The following is a 20760-nucleotide window of genomic DNA, read 5'->3' as shown; positions in this document are numbered from 1 at the left end:
AAGGTCACCTGCAATTTCCATCACTGAATACAGCTTGGCATGGAAAAGGAAGGAAGACATGCATTTCTACAGCAACTTTCCTGTCCCTTTCAACACATCCCTGAAGAACTGAGGTACTGTCACTTTTACAACGTAGGGAAGTTAGCAGCCAATTTATGCTGAGCAAGCCCACACAAACAGCAATCTGATATTCCCCAGATAATTGGTTACAGAAATATTGTGTGAAGAATAAATATTGGCCTGGGCGCTGGATTTAACTCCCTTTCCTTCCAAATCAATCGTTCCATGGGAGCTTTTATGCATACCTGTGAGAACAGATAGATCCTTGATATCTTTAACAGTTCTATAGTTCTAGCCAAGGTTTTTTTATTGTCAATTTTCTGGATTGGGACTCAAGGCTGGAACTTTCTGAATCAGTGATGATTTTCAAGCTACATGTCCTATCCTGATTGCTTTCTTCTTATCTTCAGAATAAGAGTCAGAATCAGGTTTATTGTCACTAATACTGGGCGTGAAATTTGTTGTTCTGAGGCAGCAGGACAGTGCAGGCATAACAAATTACTATGGGTTACAATAAGAAATAATTTAATAGTGGAAAGGAGGAATAGCAGGCTAGTGCTCATAGTTCATGGACCATTCTGAAATCTGATGGCCAGAAAGGAAGAAAATGTTCCTAAAATGTTGATTATGGGTTTTCAGGCTCTTGTATTTCCTCCCTGGGTAGTAATGAGAAGAGGATATGTCCTGAGTGGTGAGGGTCCTTAATGATGCCTTCTAGAGGCCCTGCATTCTGAAGGTGTCCTCAATGGTGTGGAGACTTGTGCTGATGATGGAGCTGGCTGAGTCTACAATGCTCTGAAGCCTCTTACCATCCTGTGCATTGGTGCCTCCATACCAGATGCAGCATGTCTGTAGAAATTTTCTAGAGTTTTTGGAGACATACCAAATCTATCCAAACTCCTGTCTTCATCATGATTGCATCAATGCAATGGGCCCAGGTCATATCCTCTGAGATGTTGACATCCATGAACTTGAATCTGCTCACTCTTTCCACCACTGACCCCTCAATGAGGGGAGGTGGGTGTTCTCCTGATTTCCCTTTCCGGAAGTCCACCATCAGTTCCTTGGTCTTGCTGACGAGTGCAAGGTTATTGTTGCAACACCATGTATGCCTCCTCGTTGCCATCTGAGATTCTTCCAACAACAGAGGTGTCATCAGCAAATCTGTACATGATGCTTGAGCTGTGTCTTGTCATGAGTGGAGATAGAGTAGAGCAGTGGGCTTGGTATGCATCCTTGATCTGTGCCTGTGTTAATAGTCGGTGAGGCGGAGATTGTATCAGCAATCCATAGTTCCTGTGGTTTGCCAGTGAGGAAGTCAAGAATCGGATTTCAGAGGCTGTACAGAGGCCCGGGTTTTGAAGCTTGTTTATTAGTATTGAGGGGAGGATGGTGTTGAATGCTGAGCTGTAACCAATACACAGGAACCTGACACACAAGCTTCTGTTTTCCAGGTGGTCCAAAGCCCAGTGGAGAGCCAGTGAGTTTGTATCCATTGTAGACCTGTTGTGGCACTAGGCAAATTGCAGCGTCTCCAAGCCCTTGCTCAGATTGGAGTTAATTCTAGCCATGACCGACCTCTCAAAAGCACTTCATCACAATAGTGCTACTGCATGATGGTCTTCAAGCTGCTCACCTTTCTCTCCCTGGGCACCAGTATGATTGATGTGATTCAAGATGGCGCTATAGAAGGTGGGCGACAGCTTACGGGTGGTTTTCAAAGTAAGAAATTTCTACTAACTACTCCATTAATAACACTTTTCACATGGAGAATTGTGGTAAGCGATCACTGCAAACGATGAAGAGGCGAGTGAAGGCTAGGCTGGTCCAAGAGTCAAGGTGTGCGGGTGCGAGACGGTGTCGGGAGTGAGACAGTGTGCGGGTGCGAGACGGTGTCGGGAGTGAGACCAAGGCATATTGCAGGAGAAGTTGGAAATTCAGAGGCAAAGTTGAAGCGAGGAATCGGTGTTTCAGATCCCATCCACCCGAATCGGGAGCGAGGTTTGATCCAGCTAAGCGCTGTGCCAATTTGGGAAGGTTGAACACAGGCCAGAACTGGCCCAGAGCGTATCACTGTGGCGGGGCGTGGGTCCGAGTGCAGGGGACGACCCAGTGTTGGATAATTTAAACGCTGGGCCAAATGGACTGAAAAGGCAGGGTGTCAGGACCAGAGGCGAAGGTGGACCCGGTCCTGCTCCACGATGCTTTACTCCGCTGTCCTTGGCACTAAGGCTGTGACACTGCTCCAGCTGCTACACACTTTATGTCTGCGAGCTTTGTGGTGATTTGCCCCACTATATGATAAACTGAGACCGTGGCCATAGGCCTACTCCGACTGTGGCTGAACACTGAAGGACTATGTTGCGTGTGTGTGTGTCTTCTTTTCTGTCATCTGGTCTCCTAACAGCACCTGAATGACAGCACTGCCAAATTCAGTTTTCTAAACTCCCTTAATGTCATAAAATTCTTTCAAGATTAGTGTGGACTCTGGGGAAACTGCTGGTAACCTGTGCAGTATGTAAAAGATCACTGTTTTTAACTATAAAATTTAGAAACTGCAAACGCCTTGACTAAATTTAGTGTCCAATTTCAGGACTGACCTCTTGACTGATATATTTTCAACAGTGTTTACTTAACTTACTTTTACAAACTTTATAGGTGGTCTAAATCACTGAGTCTTAGTTACTGATTCACCAAATATCATGTTTTGATATGATACTGCAAAATGTGCCACTTATTCATGCATCTTGGTTTAACATCCCTAAGGGGATATTCTATTACTTTGAAAATTAAACGTATTCTAACAGTGAAGATGTTAGTAGTGGCTGAATTCTTTTTCTTTCAGCACTTGCATAATGCAAATAATAGGCGGCATGTTAAGGTAGTGGGTAGCACAATGCTTTACAGTACAGGTGACCTGTGTTCAATTCCCATCACTGCCTGTAAGGAGTTTTTACGTTTTCCTCATGACTGCGTAGATTTTCTCTAGGTGCTCCGGTTTTCACCCACAGTCCAAAAATGTACCGGTCGGTTTGTTAATTGGTCATTGTAAATTGTCTCGTGATGAGGCTAGGATTAAATCAGGGGATTGCTGGATGGCATGGTTCAAAGCGCCAGAAGGACCAATTCCTCACTGTATCTCAATAAAAAGATGGATAGATGCCACAGTTCTACAAGAAAACTTTTCAACCAACATTTCAGAACTTCCCTGAACATTTCACATCATGAAATTCTTTTGGGAATGCCAGCACAAAGACTTCATTTGAATCTCACCCCACCCCGCCCCACCAGTTTTAGTGTAAACCTCTTAGCATAAACAGTCAACAATAGCTGCATGGCTAAACTAGAAAATGGTTAGACTTAATAAGAGTCAAGACCCATGCCAGAGCAGTACAATTTTCAATTTCCATTAAATACTGTGCCTATTCTTCAGTGCAGTAATTAAATAGGGATAATGTTGCTTCAAAGGTTTTATAATGCTTATGAAGAAGAATTTCTAAATGCTTCCTGGCTTTGTTGTTCAGAGAATCTACTGAAACTGGAATACCGGAGAAGAATTAATCTTGTAAGGATTTAATTCAGATGTTCTTTGCGTGTGATGATTTTTTTTCCAAATTGACTAGTTTTCAGTGTAGTAGCCGTATCATTGTTTTCTTCAAGTGTATAGCTTGCTTTCTCCCTCTTCAGCCAAGTCCAATCATCAACTTACATTGATGTGGTCATTTTAACACATTTACACATTCCAAGAAACAATTAAGCAAATAAAATCTGAAATCAAGATGCAAAAGGAGATACCGTATTTGGGCAGGTTGCAGATTTTGAAAAGTTTTCAAAGTTCAATGTAAATTTTATTATCAAAGTACATATATGTTTACCATATACAACCCTGAGATTCATTTTCTTGCCGGCAAATCTATAGAATAATAACTAGAACAGGATCAATGAGAGATCAGAGAGCAGAAGACAAACTGGGCAAATATGAACATTAATAAATAGCAATAAATAACGAGAATAATGAGATAAGAGTTATTAAAAGTGAGATCATTTGTTGAGGGAACATTTTGATAATGGGGCGGGTGAGTGTAGCTAGCCCCTTTTGATCAAGAGCCTGATGGATGAGGGGTAGTTCGTGAATCTAGTGGCACAAGTCCTGAAGCTCTTATAACTTCTACCTGATAGCTGCAGCAAAGAAGGAGAAGGGGATAGAAAGGTTAATGGGGGAGGAGCCAAGATATCAGGGCTAATGGCACAGCTACAGAAGTTACAGGTGGCATTGAACTTAGATTAGCAGCCAGAAGTAGTGTAGATAGTGCAGCGATCACAGGAATTTGTAGATTTGGGTCTGATTACATGAATCAGAAGAGGCAAAACCCATTGTGGGGTTTCAAAGCAAGACTAAACTGTTTGCTGAATTGGACTCCACTATAGCTCAGCAAACACAGAGATGGAAGAAGAGTGTAATTCTGTTTATATATCAAAGTGTGGGATACCCATGGAAGAAAACAGAACTGAGTTTCAACGGCTAGCATTTCTGAAGCCAAAGGATGTTTAGAGATAACATTTGCATGGTTGGGATCATTCCAAAAAACAGTGTTGTTTTAGCTCTTGAGTGCTACCCCATTTATTCTACCTATTTGTAGAATAGATGGCTTTTATTAAAGGCAGAAACTTTGGTTAGAATTAAATTGAGGTGTTTCTGAGTGCCTGTGCTGAACAGCGCCTGGTGCGTTAACAAGGGCACAATGCACAGGCAGTAACACATTCCACGCACAGCACAAGCGCGCCTTGTCATCCTGAAGGAATGTTGTGCAAAAGTAAATAAACATTGGTCTGCAGCAGTGAAGAGATTAATAGAGTTAGAGGAATGACATTTGAAAGTTATTTATCAAATCTAGTGCATTGTAGCTTCTTTTCCTACTTAAACCTTATTTGGTCAAAATGTACTGCTTCCAGTTGTCTCATGGCTTTCTGTTACTCTAATTTTAAATCCTTGCAAAATTTGAAGGATCTGCAATATTTTGCAAAACCTAGATAAGTTTGGAATTCTCAAATGAACCTTATTCAAAACTCCCTATTTATTATACTTCTGAACTTTACCGTCAGCTTAGTCTTTTCAGTATAAGAGTTGGGAAATATATGTTGCAGTTGTATAAGTTGTTGGTAAGGCTTTGCTCAGAGTGCTGTATACAGATTTGGTTCCCCTGTTATTGGAAAGGTATGGTTAAACTGAAAAAAAGTGCAGAAAAGATTTATGATGATGCTGTCAAGACTAGAGGGCCTGAGTGATAGGGAGAGGTCGGCCAGGCTGGGTCTGAATTCCTTGAAAATGTAGATGTGTGGGTTAGTAGGTCTGCAGTTGATACAAACATTGGTGGTGGTGTGGTTAGTGTAGAAGACTCTCAAAGAATACAACAGGATATAGATCAGTTGCAGATAAGAGTGGAGAAATTGCAGATGTAGTTTAACCCCGCCAAATGTGAATTGTTGCTCCTTGGTAAGTCAAATGCAAAGTGACATTACGCTGTTAAGGGGAAGATCCTTAACAGTGTTGATGAGCGGAGGGATGCAAGTTCATATATCCCTGAAATTGGCTACACAGATTGATAAAAGGGTTAAGAAGGCATATGGCAGGCTTACCTTTATTAGTTGAGGCTTCGAGTTCAAAAGTCAGGAAGTTATGTTGCACTTTATATAAAGCTCTAGTTAGGCAGCATATTTCATACAGTTTTGGTCACCCCATTATACGAAGGATGTCGAGGCTCTGGAGAGGGCACAGAAGATGTTTACCAGGACGTTGTCTGGAGAAGATGGCATGTGCTATAACGAAAGATTGAACAAATTTGTTTTTGTTTCCTCTGAAGCGGCAGAGACTGAGAGGAGATCCGATTGAGCATTAAAATATGGGGGGCTTTGATAGAGCAGACAGACAATATCTCTTTCCAAGGGTTGAAATGTTTAATGCCGGAGGGAATGCATTTGAGGTGAGAGGAGATCATTTCAAAGGAGATGTGAGGGGCAAATTTTTTACACAGAGAGTGGCAGGTGCCTGGAATGTGCTGCCTGAGGTGGTGGTAGAAGCAGAGATACATTAAAGACCTTTGTAGGAGACAATTAGATAGGCACATGAATGTGAGGATAATGGAAGGATGTGGACATTGTGTAGGCAGAAGAGATTAACTTAGTTGGCCATTTGATTACTAATTTAATTGGTTCAGCACAACGTTGTAGGCCAAAGGCCCTGTTCCTGTGCCGTACTATTCCACGTTATGTGTTTTATTTAAATTGCGGATTGGAGACAGAACCTCGCAATGTTAGTGGCAGAATCTGAATACAGTACAACTGAAACTTTGCAAGAAGCTTAATTTGATATAAACACTTGCAGTTGTCGATCTCTGATGGGTCACCGATAAAGCCTCTCATTTCAACTGCATCCCATGCTATTTGATTGGACGTCTTCCAGATAACTCCCATGTCATGTTCTCCGCACTCACTATTTAACTAAGTCGTGAGCCTTCACGGATGTGGACAGAACTTTAAAGTTATTTGTAATGTGTTTCTATTGCATCTCATTTCCCTGGGGCCAGCTGTGTTATATAGAGAGTACAATATATCAAGGACAATTACAAATCAGAATTAATGCAATGACCTTGAATGTTTTGTAATGTATCATAGATATTGAAGACATCATATAGAATTTTGGCATTATCCAAGGCTGAGTTTCAGTGCATAGTATTATGGCTGAAATACAGCCCTTAATTTCAAAATTAGAGTCAAGTTTATTATCAAATGCCCAAGTAGAAGCATGCACAGCTCAAATGAAAAGTTGCAGCAGCATCAGAAGCACATAGAGGTAACCTGATAGAGGTTTATAAGATGATGAGAAGCATTGATCGTGTGGATAGTCAGAGGCTTTTTCTCAGGGCTAAAATAGTTGTCACAAGAGGACAGAAGTTTAAGGTGCTGGGAAGTAGGTACAGAGGAGATGTCGGGGTAAGTTTTTTACTCAGAGAGTGGTGAGTGCATAGAATGGGCTGCCAGTGACAGTGGTGGAGGCGGAAACGATAGGGTCTTTTAAATGACTTTAGGATAGGTACATGGAGCTTAGAAAACTAGAGGGCTATAGGTAAGCCTAGTAATTTCTAAGGTAGGGACATGTTCAGCACAACTTTGTGGGGTGAAGGGCCTGTATTGTGCTGTAGGTTTTCTATGTTTCTATAGCATCGTATAAGCAACATTCAGATAAATATAGATTAAATTATACACAATTTTTACAAGAAAACACAATTAGAAGAAAAACATGCCCTTTTAGTGCAAAGTGTTCATATTATTGCTAAACTGTAGTGATTAGGGTTTTGCCATTGGTTCAAGAACCAAGTTGAAGGAAAGTAGGTATTCTTGAACCTCGTGATGTGGGATGGACTGGATGGAAGGGATCTTTGATGAGAGATATTGCCTTCTTAAGGCAATGCCTCCTGTAGATATTATCAGTGGTGGAGAGGGATGTGTCTGTGATGTAATGGGCAGAATCCACTACTCTCTGCAGCTTCTTGCGTTCCTGTGCGTTTGACCCTGCAGACCATGGTGCATCAAGTCAGCACGTCTATAGAAGGTTGCTGGAGTGTTCCTAAACCTCCGAAGAAAGTAAAGGTGCTGGCACATTTTGCTTTCAATTGTATCTGTGTGCTGGGCCCAGGACAGGTCATCCAATATATCAATTCCCAGGAATTTAAAGTTGTCGACTTGTCCATTGCTAATCCCTCAGTGTAAGTTGGCACGTGTCCTCCCTCCTTCCCCTTCCTGGCATCAACAACCAGCTGTTTAGTTTTGCTGATGTCGAGCAAGAAGCTTTTGTGGCATCACTGCCTGTGATTCATCCAGTAAGAACAGTGTGATTGGTGAATTTGAAGATGGCATTCGAGCTGTGCCTAGCCACATAGTTATGTGTGCATACAAGGTAGAGCAGGGGGCTAAGCACGCAACCTTTAGGCGTGCCTGTGACATTGAAAACACACTATCACTTGTTGAATTTTTCTTGTTCACATAGACATGACATCTCATGTTAGAAGAATTCCTGGAGTTTTCATCATCGTGGCCTCACTTTCACCAGTCATTGTCCACAAATAAAGCATTGATGAGTCAGATGTGGCTGTAACTAAATCTGAGGTGGATTTGTGCTGCAGTCTGTAAATGGGACATGGTTATATTGCTCGTCCATCTTCCAAGGCTGCTGAATTCCTAGCTTGCTAAGGACCAAATTCCGGATTTTGATCACATTTCTGCCATCGAGGAGCAAAATTGAACGATGATGTTAAAGAGCATTTCCCGAATGTATTTGCTGAGTTTCCTTCGCACTGGCTCAAACACTAATGTAGCAGACCTTCTTCACGCCTGGTTTCTGCCTTGGTAAACACAGAACATTTGGCAATAAACCAGCTTTAATAATAATTTCAGGTTCTGCGCTTAAAAGTAATTAGTTAATTATTACTCATGCAGATTGTGGCGTGAAACTTGCTACTTTGACAAAGAAGCAAAGTCTACTCCAATAACATTGAAATTGAAAATCGCATCCAAGCAAGTTATCAGGTCCTTAATTATTAATGTCAATCTGAATGGCACATACACTGTGGGCCAAAGGACCTGTTTCTATACTGCACTGCTCAATGTTCTACATGGCTCGGATTGTGGATTAGTCTATGAGAGACACTTCTGAAATCTGTAGCAAGGGGAGGCCACTGAGAATAACATCAGCAAGTTTGCTGATGATACTAAGCTGGGTGCCAGTGTGACATGTGATGAGGATGTTAGGAGAATTCAGGGTGACTTGGATAGGCTGAGTGAGTGGGCAGATACTTGGCAGATGACATTTAATGTGAATAAGTGTGAGGTTATCCACTTTGGGAGTAAGAACAGGAAGGCAGATTATTATCTGAACGGTGTAAAGTTAGGTAAGGGAGAAATACAAAGAGATCTCGGAGTCCTTGTTCATCAGTCACTGAAGGTGAATGAGCAAGTGCAGCAAGCGGTGAAGAAGGCTAATGGAATGTTGGCCTTTATTACAAAGGGAATTGAGTACAAGAGCAAGGAAATCCTTTTGCATTTGTACAGGGCCCTGGTGAGACCACACCTGGAGTACTGTGTACAGCTTTGGTCTCCAGGGTTAAGGAAGGACATCCTGGCTATAGAGGAAGTGCAGCGTAGATTCACGAGGTTAATCCCTGGGATGTCCGGACTGTCTTACGCAGAGAGGTTAGAGAGACTGGGCTTGTACACGCTGGAATTAAGGAGATTGAGATGGGATCTGATTGAAACATATAAGATTATTAAGGGATTGGACAAGATAGAGGCAGGAAATATGTTCCAGATGCTGGGAGAGTCCAGTACCAGAGGGCATGGTTTAAGAATAAGGGGTAGGTCATTTAGGACAGAGTTAAGGAAAAACTTCTTCTCCCAGAGAGTTGTGGGGGTCTGGAATGCACTGCCTCGGAAGGTAATTCTCTGGAGGCCAATTCTCTGGATGCTTTCAAGAAGGAGCTAGATAGGTATCTTATGGATAGGGGAATCAAGGGATATGGGGACAAGGCAGGAACTGGGTATTGATAGTAGATGATCAGCCATAATCTCAGAATGGCGGTGCAGGCTCGAAGGGCCGAATGGACTACTTCTGCATCTATTGTCTATTGTCTATTGACTTGGTCTGTTAACCAGCATGCGTGCCCAAGTGTGAAACAGGCTTCAATCCTGTTCGAATATAGCAGAGGCTGATTTTACTTCCAGAAAGTAGTGAGATGCAACAAAGGCAGCCGTACTCTAATCGACGGGAATCTGTACTCTCCACTGATTCTTTCCAAGATGATGGACGGAGCAGGAAGTTGTCTCGCCGACTGCCAGATTTTGCATCGCACCACTTTCCTTTTAACTTCCACCTCCCATGCAGGAAGGCAGTCGTTCATTTTTTTTCTGAAAGCACATCGGAGTTCCTCTTTTTATTCTGGAGAAGGTGCAGCATTTTAACCCTTGCAGCTACAAATGCATTTGTAAAATGATCTTATAGTTCTAACTGCGAACAAAGGGGAGCAATCAAATTCTCCAATTAATTCTTCAGTTTAAAGATATTGCCTTTGTTCCTTATAATATTTGCTGAGGAAGTACAAGGTAGGGTCACAAAATAGGTAGAAAGCCAAAAATACTGCAGATAATTGTAATAAATACTTTATTGATCTCAAGTAGAACATTCTTTTGTTACAGCAGCAACATTAAAAACACAGTTAGCAGTGTGCAGACTTAACTAATAATAAAGTATGGAATAACCAATGTGCAATAATTTGCAATACTGTGCAATATTAATGTACAAAATAATAAAACAGTACAATAATGTGTATTGTCCTGAGAGGTAAACGGTTGAAAATGCTTATTGCATGTGGTAGGAAAGATTTTCTGTAACGATCCTTGTGACAGCAAAGCTGAATGAGTCTGTTCGAAAGGGTGCTCCTCTGCTTAGTCATGGAGAGGATGTGCCAGATTGTCCATAATGGATAACAGTTTGTTTAGTGACCTCCTCTCCATCACTAATTCAAAAGAGTACGGGTTGTAGCCAAGATGTTGGAATCTGGGACAAAAGCAGAATGCTGGAAGAACTCAGTTGGTTGAGGTCATGTTGCTGGGTACAAAAGGTGGGTGTTTAGATTTTGAGTTGAGATTCTGCATCAGAACTGAGAGGGGGAGAGATTGCCAGTATCTAGCTGTATGAGGGAGAGGCTGGCAGGTTACTGATGGAACTGGAGGTGGAAGGGTTGGTTGGTAAGTTGACAGAGGAATTGGGAGCCAGAGGTATATGCCACTAGGCAACTAGTAATAGGCAGATTCAACCCAGATGAGAAAGAGAAGCAGCAAGGCCTTACTTTCTCTTCAGAAAGTTAATTACATTTTTGGCCACTGATTTGGAATATTTTGTAACACTAAGTTTGACCTGGCAGCATATCATTACTGGTTGGAGAGCATCTTTGTCCAGCTGCTGGCGGCTCACTGCAAAAGTACCTAAAAAAAACAGTACCAAGCAGTCCGAGTTGGAGCTCCCACACTAAAAGTGAAACTAACTAAATGTAACTCACAATCTGGAATATTAGTACATTTGCAAACGCCAAGAAAATTTCTAGTGTTGTTGATAGATAGTTGCAAACTGCAGGATATTATTGATCAATTGGCGTTTGCAATTTAATTCTAAAAGTGGAAGGTGTTGCACTTTAGGAAGACTAATAATTGTAGGACATATGCAGTGATGGATAAGGATTTAGGGAGTACTGGGGAACAGACATCAGTGTACAAGTCCAGGTCAATCAGCTGGTGAAGAAGGCACACAGCATTCTTGCCATCAGTAGCTGGGATATAGGTTATAAGGGCAAAGAGGTTATGGTCTAACCACATAATTTATTGATCAGATGGCATCAGGCAATGCGATGCATCAGGGAGTGGGAGAGTTACCTGGACACTGTTTTTTCAGAAGGAACTAGACAACGGGGTGACCCATTGGGGCATCCTTTGAGAGAAGGGTAGTGCAGTCTGATGTGACCAGAATGATCATTATATTTTCCTGAATGCTATTGGTATCACTTTGCTTTGGAAATTGAAGAAGAAAACGTCAGTTTATTAAAGAAGAACAACGCGTAGCAAGGCAAATATAGCTCCTCCCTCGTTTAACGCAGGACACTTCTGAAGGCATCATTTCTGGTGGATCTGCCACCGTTGTGCCCCTCGTTGTCATTCTGGAGACGTGCAGTCCTTTCATCCGCCTTGTCTTCATCTCTCCTGCTGTTTGCTGTTTGTGTCTGATCCTGGAGACGTGCATTTCTCAGCTCCTTTGTCTCTTCCTCTCTCCTCCTCCTGTGCCTGTTGTTGTCTCTTCTTCTCTCATCTTTTTTGTCCTGACTGTTTGATCCTGGAGTCGTGCGGCCCTGGCCTCCTCCGATTCTTGTTCGCTCCCTCTCCTTGCCACTTCCTGTCAACATTTGGCGTCATCTCTTAACCATAATGTCCCCTTCTCTTTCCACATGGCATAATTAGGCTGACCATATTTTTTTACTCTAATGCTGGATAGAAGATTCGAAGCAGTAACACCAAAGCCTCCAGGATGCTGGTTATTCTTGATGATGTGGTTGGCAAATGGACATGATATAATCACCGCTGTCCTTTGGCTGCAGCAAAGGGCTTGATGGGTGTCTCGAAGTACGTCATGACAATAAGATTTAATGATCTCTTACTGATGGGTGGCAGTTACATTTGTCCCAATCCTGCACATGCTGATGGTGATTAGCAGAATGTGACCACTTGAAATAGAGCTGCCCTGCCCTTTTGCTCCAGTTGGTGTCGCTGCTGTGAGCATCGCGAGTCGCTTCTGAGGCTGGCCGTGCGCATGTGCTGTGGTGTGGTGACACGGTTTCCATCATGGCTGACATCAGCTCTTAGGTGAAAGCGGGGCTGTTGATTTTGGCGAGTGAGCAATTTTATATGAATGTACAACCCTGAACTTTGCAAGCATTCTGTAAGTTAGCGCACTTTAAGTGGATTTAGCCAAAAATAGTGCTGCTGTAATGCACCATTTGCGCTAATTGGAGGTCACAAACAGACAAGCAGAGCATGAGAGTTTTAGTAGTATATAGATCCTCACCCATTAGATCATCTTCTGCAAATTCAGGGACAAGAGGATGTGACTGAAAATAAGGCAGGTAGGGGCTTCCTAAAGGTAGTATTGGAGGAGCCATGACCTTTGAACTTGCCCAAAAAGTCTGAGTTAGTTGCTCCCTGTGAGGATAGAGTGGGGTTATAGCGATTATAAACCATGACACTGTGGTTCAGGGAGCTATTCAAAAGGGGGGAGAGAAGAGAAATGTAGTTGTAACTGGGAATAGATACAACTGTCTGTCACAAGGGTTGAGAGTCCCAAAGGCTGTATTGTCTGGTTAGTGCTGGGCTTCCAGACACTTCATCTGACCTGCAGAAGAATTTTGAGTGTTGCCATGCTCCATGCGGATATCAGTGATGTAGGAAGGACAAGGAAAGAGTTTCTGCTGAGGGAATTTGACCAGCTAGGGACTAAGTTAAAACACAGAACCAAAAATTGTGATGATTTTTGGATCATGCAAATTGGCACAAGGTTAGTATAATCAGTAAGCTAAATATGTGGCTCAGAGATTTGTGTGGGAGAAGTGGGTTTGAACTCGTGGGACGTTGACACCAGTATTGGTGGAGGAGAGAGCTCTTTCAATGAGCCCATGCTCCTCCTGAACCATGCCAAAATCCAATCCTGGCGAGTCGCACAACGAGGGTTGTGGATAGGGTTTTAAACTAAATAGAGGGGGGTGGGGTGGAGGCTTCAACAGCTTTGAAAAGTATGGATAAAGTAAAAGGGAAGGAGAGTGCAGGAGAGGTTACTGAAGTCTCCAGAATAACAAAAAAAGGACAAAAAGTTTAGAAAGAGAGAAGAGTTTAAATTCAGGCAACATGAAGACAAAATTGAAAAAAAGGTTGGTGAATACAGGGCTGAAGGTGTTATATTTGAATTCACACACTATACTAAATAGGACAGATATGATGACTGTGATGATGAGTCATGTTTGATGAAGCATTGCGGTTGAAAGGAGACTACAACTAGAAGCTTAACATCCAAAGATATACATCATATTGAAAGGACAGACAGATAAGCAAAAAAGGGTGGGGTGGTAAAAAAAATGAAATCGAATTCTTAGAAAGAAACGATATAGGATCAGAAGATGTAGAATCCTTATGAATAGAGTTGAGAAACTGCAAGGGTAGAAAGATACTGATGAGAGCTATGTACAGGCCAAGATGTGGGATACAAATTGGAAGTAGAAAAGGCATGGGGGAAAAAAGAGCAATGTTATGGTGGTCATGGGGGACTTCAAGATGTAGGTAGATTGGGAAAACCAGGTTGGTGCTGGATTGTAAGAGAAGGAATTTGTAGAGAGCCTATGAGCCAGCTTTTTAGAGAAGCTTGTGGTTTAGCCCAATAGGTAAAAGGCAATTTGGACAGGGTGTTATGTAATGAACCAGATTTGATTAGGGACCTTAGGAGGCAGTGATCATAACAGGATAGAAATCCCTTCAGTTTGAGAAGCTAAAATCGGAGGAAGAAACTGAAATGGGATGTATTGGTAGTACAGTTGCGTTAAAGATAACTACAGAGGCACAAAAGAGGAAATGGCCAAACTTCATTGGAAGCGGACACTAGCAGGAATAACAGTAGCAGCAGTGGAATTTCTGGGAGTAATTCCAAAGATGTTGCATCAGGTCATCCCAAAGAAGAAGAAACATTCTAAAGGGAGGATGAGGACACCATGGCTGACAAGGGAAGTCAAGGACTGCAATAAAGCAAAAGAGAAGGTATACAATATAGCAAAACATAGTGGGAAGCTAGAAGATTGGGAAGCCTTTAGAAACCAACAGAAGCAACTAAAAACAAATTGGGAAAGAAAACATAAAATATGAAGCTTTGGTAGCCAATAATATGAAAAAGGATATTGAAAGCTTTACAGAGTCATAAAGAGTGGCAAGAACCGATTGTGGACCGCTACAAAATGACACTGGAAAGGTAGTAATGGAGAACAAAGAAGTAGTGGATAAACTGAATGACTATTTTGTTTCAGTCTTCGCTGGATCAGATGGACAGCACCTCAGAGTTCTGAAAGAGTTAGCTGAAGAAATTGTGAAGTCATTAGTAATGATCTTTCATGAATTACTAGATTTTGAAATGGTTCGAAGGACTGGAAATGTCACTCCACTCTTTAAGAAGGGAGGGAGGCAAAAGACAGGAAATTACAGGCCTGTAACCTGACCAGTGGTTGTCAAGATGTTAGAATTTATTATTAAGGATGAGATTTCAGGGTTTTTGGAGGCACAGGATAAAGTAGGCCAAAGTCAGCAATGGTTTACTTAAGGGGAAATTTTGCCTGACAAACTTGTTGGAATTTGGGGCCGGATAGACAAAGGAGAGTCAGTGGATGTTGTTTACTTGAGTTTTCAAAAGGCCCTAGACAAGGTGCTGCTCATGAGGCTACTAAATAAGATAGGAGCTCATTGTATTACAGGAAAGATATCAGCATGGACAGAAGATTGGTTGACTGGCAGGAGGCAACGAATAGGGTAAAGGGGGCCTTTTCTGTTTGGCTCAGGTGACTAGTGGTGTTCCACAGTGGTCTGTATTGCATCCATTACTTTTCACATTGTGCATTAATGATCTGGACGATGGAATTGGTAGCTTTGTGGCCAAGTTTGCAGATGATATAAAAATAGTTGGAGTGGCGGATAGTGTTAAGGAATCTGTCTGCAGAAAGACTTAGGCAGTTTAGAAGAATAGGCAAAGAAATGGCAGATGGAATATTATGTGTCAGCAAGTGTCTGGTCATGCACTTTGGTAGTAGAAATAAATGCATGGACTATTTTGTAAATGGGGAGTGAATTCAGAAATCAGAGATGCAAAAGGACTTGGGAGTCCTAGTGCAGGATTCATTGAAGGTTTACTTGCAGGTTGGGTCAGTAGGAAGGAAGACAGATGCATTGTTAGTATTCATTTCCAGAGGACTAGATAGAAAACAAGGACGCAATGTTGCAATTTTATAGGCTGTTGGTCAGACCACTTTTGCAGAATTGTGAGGAATTTTGGGTCCCATATCTAAGAAAGGGTGTGCTGGCATTGGAATTTTATGAAAGTGATCCAGGGAACAGAAGGGTTAATGTATGAGGAATGTTTGATGGTTCTAGGCCAGGACTCTCTGCAGTTTAGAAGAATGAGATGGGGATAGCTTTGAAATAAAATTTGAAGGGCCTCGATTGAGTGGACTTGGAGAGTCTAGGACAGAGGATACATCCTCAGAATAGATGACAGAGGAGGTGTAGTATCTTTAACCAGAGGGTGGTGAATCTGTGGAATTCATTGCCTCTGACAGCTGTAGACAATAGACAATAGGTGCAGAAGTAGATCATTCAGCCCTTCGAGCCTGCACCACCATTTTGAGATCATGGCTGATCATCTACTATCAATACCCGATTCCTGCCTTGTCCCCATATCCCTTGATTCCCCTATCCATAAGATACCTATCTAGCTCCTTCTTGAAAGCATCCAGAGAATTGGCCTCCACTACCTTCTGAGGCAGTGCATTCCAGACCCCCACAACTCTCTGGGAGAAGAAGTTTTTCCTTAACTCTGTCCTAAATGACCTACCCCTTATTCTCAAACCATGCCCTCTGGTACTGGACCCTCCCAGCATCTGGAACATATTTCCTGCCTCTATCTTGTCCAATCCCTTAATAATCTTATATGTTTCAATCAGATCCCCTCTCAATCTCCTTAATTCCAGCGTGTACAAGCCCAGTCTCTCTAACCTCTCTGCGTAAGACAGTCCAGACATCCCAGGCTAACTCATTTTGTATATTTAAGTTGCTGGTTGGTAGGTTCTTTATTAGTAAGGGCATTAAAATTTATGGGGAGAAGGCAGAAGAATATGTTTGAGAGGGAAAATAAATCAGCCATAATCATCTGTTGGAGCAGTGGGTCAGATGGCCTAATTCTGCTCCTATGTCTTATGGGCTTATTGAAGCTTGTATGCAGTTCTGGTTGCCAGACTATAGGAAACATGAAATTGGACTGGAGAGTGTGCAGAGGATGTTATATGTGAAGGAGCATCTCAGTTATGAAGAGAGACTGGTTATTCTATGTTAGCCACCCTTGGTGCAGAGGAAGGTTAAAGGAAACCTGTATACAAATTATGAGGAGCGTCTCTAGGGTGATTCATGGGAAACTCTTCCTGATAGCAAGGATTTCAACATCTAGAATATATAGGTTTAGGGGAAAGAGATTTAAGGAGCTCTGAAGAACATTTTCACCCGGAGGCTGGAATCTGGAAAATACTGCATCGATGGGAGGTGAAAGCAGGTGCTCTCACAACTTTTAAGAAGCATCCTGCCAAGCACAGCTGTAGATCGAGTGCCAGTAAATGGGATCAGCCTAGATAGGACTGTGATAATTGGCAGGGATGTGACCGACTGAGGGGCTTTTTTTTTCTGTACTGCTTGACTCTATGATGACAAGGCCCCACATGGCAAAACAATCCAAAAGGCAAAGTCCCAATTGATATCAGAGAAAATGACTCATTACTAGTTGATGGGTGTGTTTGTGACTGAAGTAGTCTGCTTACTTTTCATGTGAGAACATTTTTTATGACTCTGCTCATTGATTTAGCTTTAAATTAAAGGTTTGCATTTGAGTTTACAGACAGTACAAAAGTCAGCCATATGGCAAATGGTGAGGTGGCAAACCTAGTCAATGGACAAATCAGGTTGTCAGAAGGCAGCGACGGGAATTTAGCCCTGTATTTGTGGGGTAATACTTTGTAAACACCGTAAAAGGAAGGAAATAGTAGGCTACAAAAAGAAACTTTGGAGTGCATGACAACAGATCAGTGAAACTTCCAGTCCTTTATGTTGGCTAAGAAGACATATGGGAACATCTGGCATAGCGAGGTTGTCTTCTGAGGAGAGGTGGGATAGGCCAAACTTGGGTTTGCTGGAGTTTACAATTGAGAATGGTCTAGATTGAAACATACAAAGTCTTCAGGGATTTTGCCAGGGAGGATGTAGAAAGGATGTCTCCTCAGAGATAGAATCTAAACATTAAGATCCTGAGGATCATAAATCTTTGGAACTCTCTTCCTCAAAGGGCAGAGTGTCTGAATATTTTTGAGATATATCTTTGATAAGCAGCAGGGTGAAAGGTCACTGTAACAGATGGGAATGTGATTGAAGTTCACATCAGATATGATTTTATTAAATGTTAGAGCAGGCTCATGGTCTGAGTGCCTCCTGCTCCTAATTCGTATGTTAGCATTCTGATTGCAAAAATACTTTGAGCCCCAAACCTTGGCCTTCTGCTGTGTTTTGCCTTCAAACTTGCCCCATTTCTGCAGATGTATGATGGAAAATATTCTGACTCATTGAATCACATCTGTATGGATATTGGTCACCGAAAATGCTGTGGTTGCTGATTAAAAACATTTAATTCAATCTGCTGCATTGAATAAAGTAACATTGAAAGTGAGGTTAGCTTTCAAATTGCCATTTTCATCAAATATCATTCGGTCCTGACAAATCTCATGTTGGATTGAAAAAAAGTAACCAGTGAATGTATCAATAAAGACTCCATTGTAACTCAACTCAATGTTACAATTTTACTTCCGATTGTATTGCTATCTCACTTCATGTTTGCAGTACTGATTAGACTGCAAGAGTTTGTGCAACTTTGAAATGTTAAATAATACCTCGGTTACTGAAAACTTTCTGATTTAGCTATCAGCATGACTTTTCTTCTGCATTTTCAGCATGAAAAACAAGATACCACTTCTTTTTTTTCAGTCGGGGACCTGTATTTGACTCTTGCTTTTGCAGACTTTGCCCACCTGGTTAGAATCAAAATCGGAATTTATGAAACCGTTGAAAAGTTAACCAGTCCTGGGTCTGGAAATCATTAGTTTCACCTGCAAAACCTGATACTGTTGCCTGAAGATATCCGTACTCAGGAAACTTCTGATTGCAGCCAATTGCTTTGCCACAAATAGGAAGGAGCAGTAGATTAATCAGCAAGGGAGAGGTTATATTCAAAGAGCGCTTGCAATTCTGAAAAGTGAACTTGTTAACCTGGTATGCAAAATTAACAGTAACTTTGGATAGCTATGCAATAGTTAAAATATGCTAAGATTGATTAAGCAAACTGTTACTGTCCTGTGATTGTATTTACATTGCTATTTCTTAATATGTATGATTTATTTTGCTCCTACAATATGAATCCACTCATTCTTGAAGTCAATACATTCAATACAAACCACACAGCACAACTAACTCCATCAATTCTAATTTCTTATCGCCCACCCACCCCCATTCAGGCTTTTAAAATGCAGATATATTTTACCTACTCCTTTTTTCCATTTATCTGATTCTCTCTAAACATCCTTTCAAAGTTCAAAGTAAATTTATTATCAATGTACCTGTATGACACCATATTCATTTTCTTGTGGGCATTCGCAGTAAGTGCAAGAATCAATGAAAGATCGCGTCCATATTTGTGAGGTAATACAGCATAAAAGGAAGGAAATAGTAGACTACAGAGAGGAACTTTGGACTGCATGACTACAGATCCATGAAAGATGGGCAGACAACCAGCACATAAAAGACAACAGCTGTGCATATTACAAAAGAAAGAAAAAGTGGAAATAATAATAAAATAAACAATAAATATCAAGAATGGAAAATGAAGAGTCCTTGAAAGTGTGTGATAGGTTTGGAACAGTTCAGTGATGGGGCGAGTGAAGATGAGTGAAGTTATCCCCTCTGGTTCAGGAGCCTGATGGTTGAGGGGTAACAACTGTTCCTGAACTTGGTGTTGTGGATCCTGAGGCTCCCGTATCTCCTTCCTGATGCAACAGCGGGAAGAGAGCATGGCCTGATTGGTGGGGCTCCTTGATGCTAGATGCTGCTTTCTTGCTACAGCTCACTGCTCAGTAGAGGGGAGGGGTTTACCTGTGATAGACTGGGCTGTATCCACTACTTTTTGTAGGCTTTTCCATTCAAGGGCATTGATTTTAAATACCAAACTGTGATGCAGCCAGTCAGTTTACTCTGCACCACACATCTAAAGAATTTTGTCAAAGTTTTGGATGACATGCCAAACCTTTGCAAACTTCTAAGAAAATGGAGACTCTGTCGTGCTTTCTTCGTAATGACACTTATGTGCTGGACTCAGGACCGGTCCTCTGAAGTGATTACAACAAGGATTTTAAAGCTTTTGACCCCCTCCACCTCTGATTCCCCCAATGAGGACTGGCTGATGGACCTCTGGTTTCCCCCTCCTGAAGCCAATAATCAGCACCTTGGTCGTGCTGACATTGAGGAAGGGGTTGTTGTTATGGCACCACTCAGCCAGATTTTCAACCTCCCTCCTATATGCTTACTATTCACCACCTTTGATTCAGCCAATGACATTTTAGTGATGTGCATTCCTCTGTATTTTATCTCTTTATTAGCTGCTCCTCAGTCTTTATATTCTTTCCCAATGTTCTTTGTTATTTATACTCAAAGGTTAAATTACAGCTTGGTCACTGCAGGATATAGTAATTTAGTGTGGGAGAAGCACCATTCAGCACAGCAGGGAACAGTGCTGGGGATGCAAGTTAAGTTTGGAAATTCCACACCAAATTATGTAGAAAAACAAGCATCTCAACATGTAACAGTAAAAATAAGAATTGATACAGAGAAACTGAGTTAGCATTTCAGATCAATGAAGAGGCATCACAATGGAAAGTTTTATAGGCCAAACAAGTCAGTAGATGCAAGGTTAAGATGAAGAGGAAAGAATACAATGAAAGGTCTGTGTGGAGAGTTCAAATAATAACAGTGGTGATCATGCAAGGCAGTGAACAAGCACATAAGTCAGGAAGATGTAAAAATGCTAAATAATTAAATGAGATTTACCAAGGGATTGAAATAAAAATACTGATAAATTGATAAATATAAATTGCTGTGGCCTGTGCCATGAAAAGAAGTGGCAGATGAAGTTGGTTCTGTAAATTGTTTTTATTGGACCATCCTGTGTACATAGGAGATTTGGTTGATGTGTACTTGGATTTTCAGAAGGCCTTTGAC

At 41.6% G+C, this 20760-nt stretch overlaps 1 protein-coding gene and 1 long non-coding RNA gene across 2 annotated transcripts in view; one reads left to right on the top strand and one right to left on the bottom strand.

Annotated features, from left to right (window-relative positions):
* Positions 1 to 20760, top strand: part of b3gntl1 (UDP-GlcNAc:betaGal beta-1,3-N-acetylglucosaminyltransferase-like 1) — a 338597-nt gene that overhangs the window by 225564 nt on the left and 92273 nt on the right.
* The window catches only part of LOC140714583 (uncharacterized), a 65747-nt gene that overhangs the window by 30232 nt on the left and 14755 nt on the right, over positions 1 to 20760 (bottom strand). The window contains exon 4 of the long non-coding RNA XR_012095934.1: positions 5698 to 5877. This is a non-coding gene — a long non-coding RNA (uncharacterized lncRNA). The remainder of the gene's footprint in view (positions 1 to 5697; positions 5878 to 20760) is intronic.

Source organism: Hemitrygon akajei, chromosome 22 (genome assembly GCF_048418815.1).
Source record: "Hemitrygon akajei chromosome 22, sHemAka1.3, whole genome shotgun sequence".
Taxonomy (NCBI): Eukaryota; Metazoa; Chordata; class Chondrichthyes; order Myliobatiformes; family Dasyatidae; genus Hemitrygon; species Hemitrygon akajei.
This window is presented reverse-complemented; position numbering and strand designations above follow the sequence as displayed.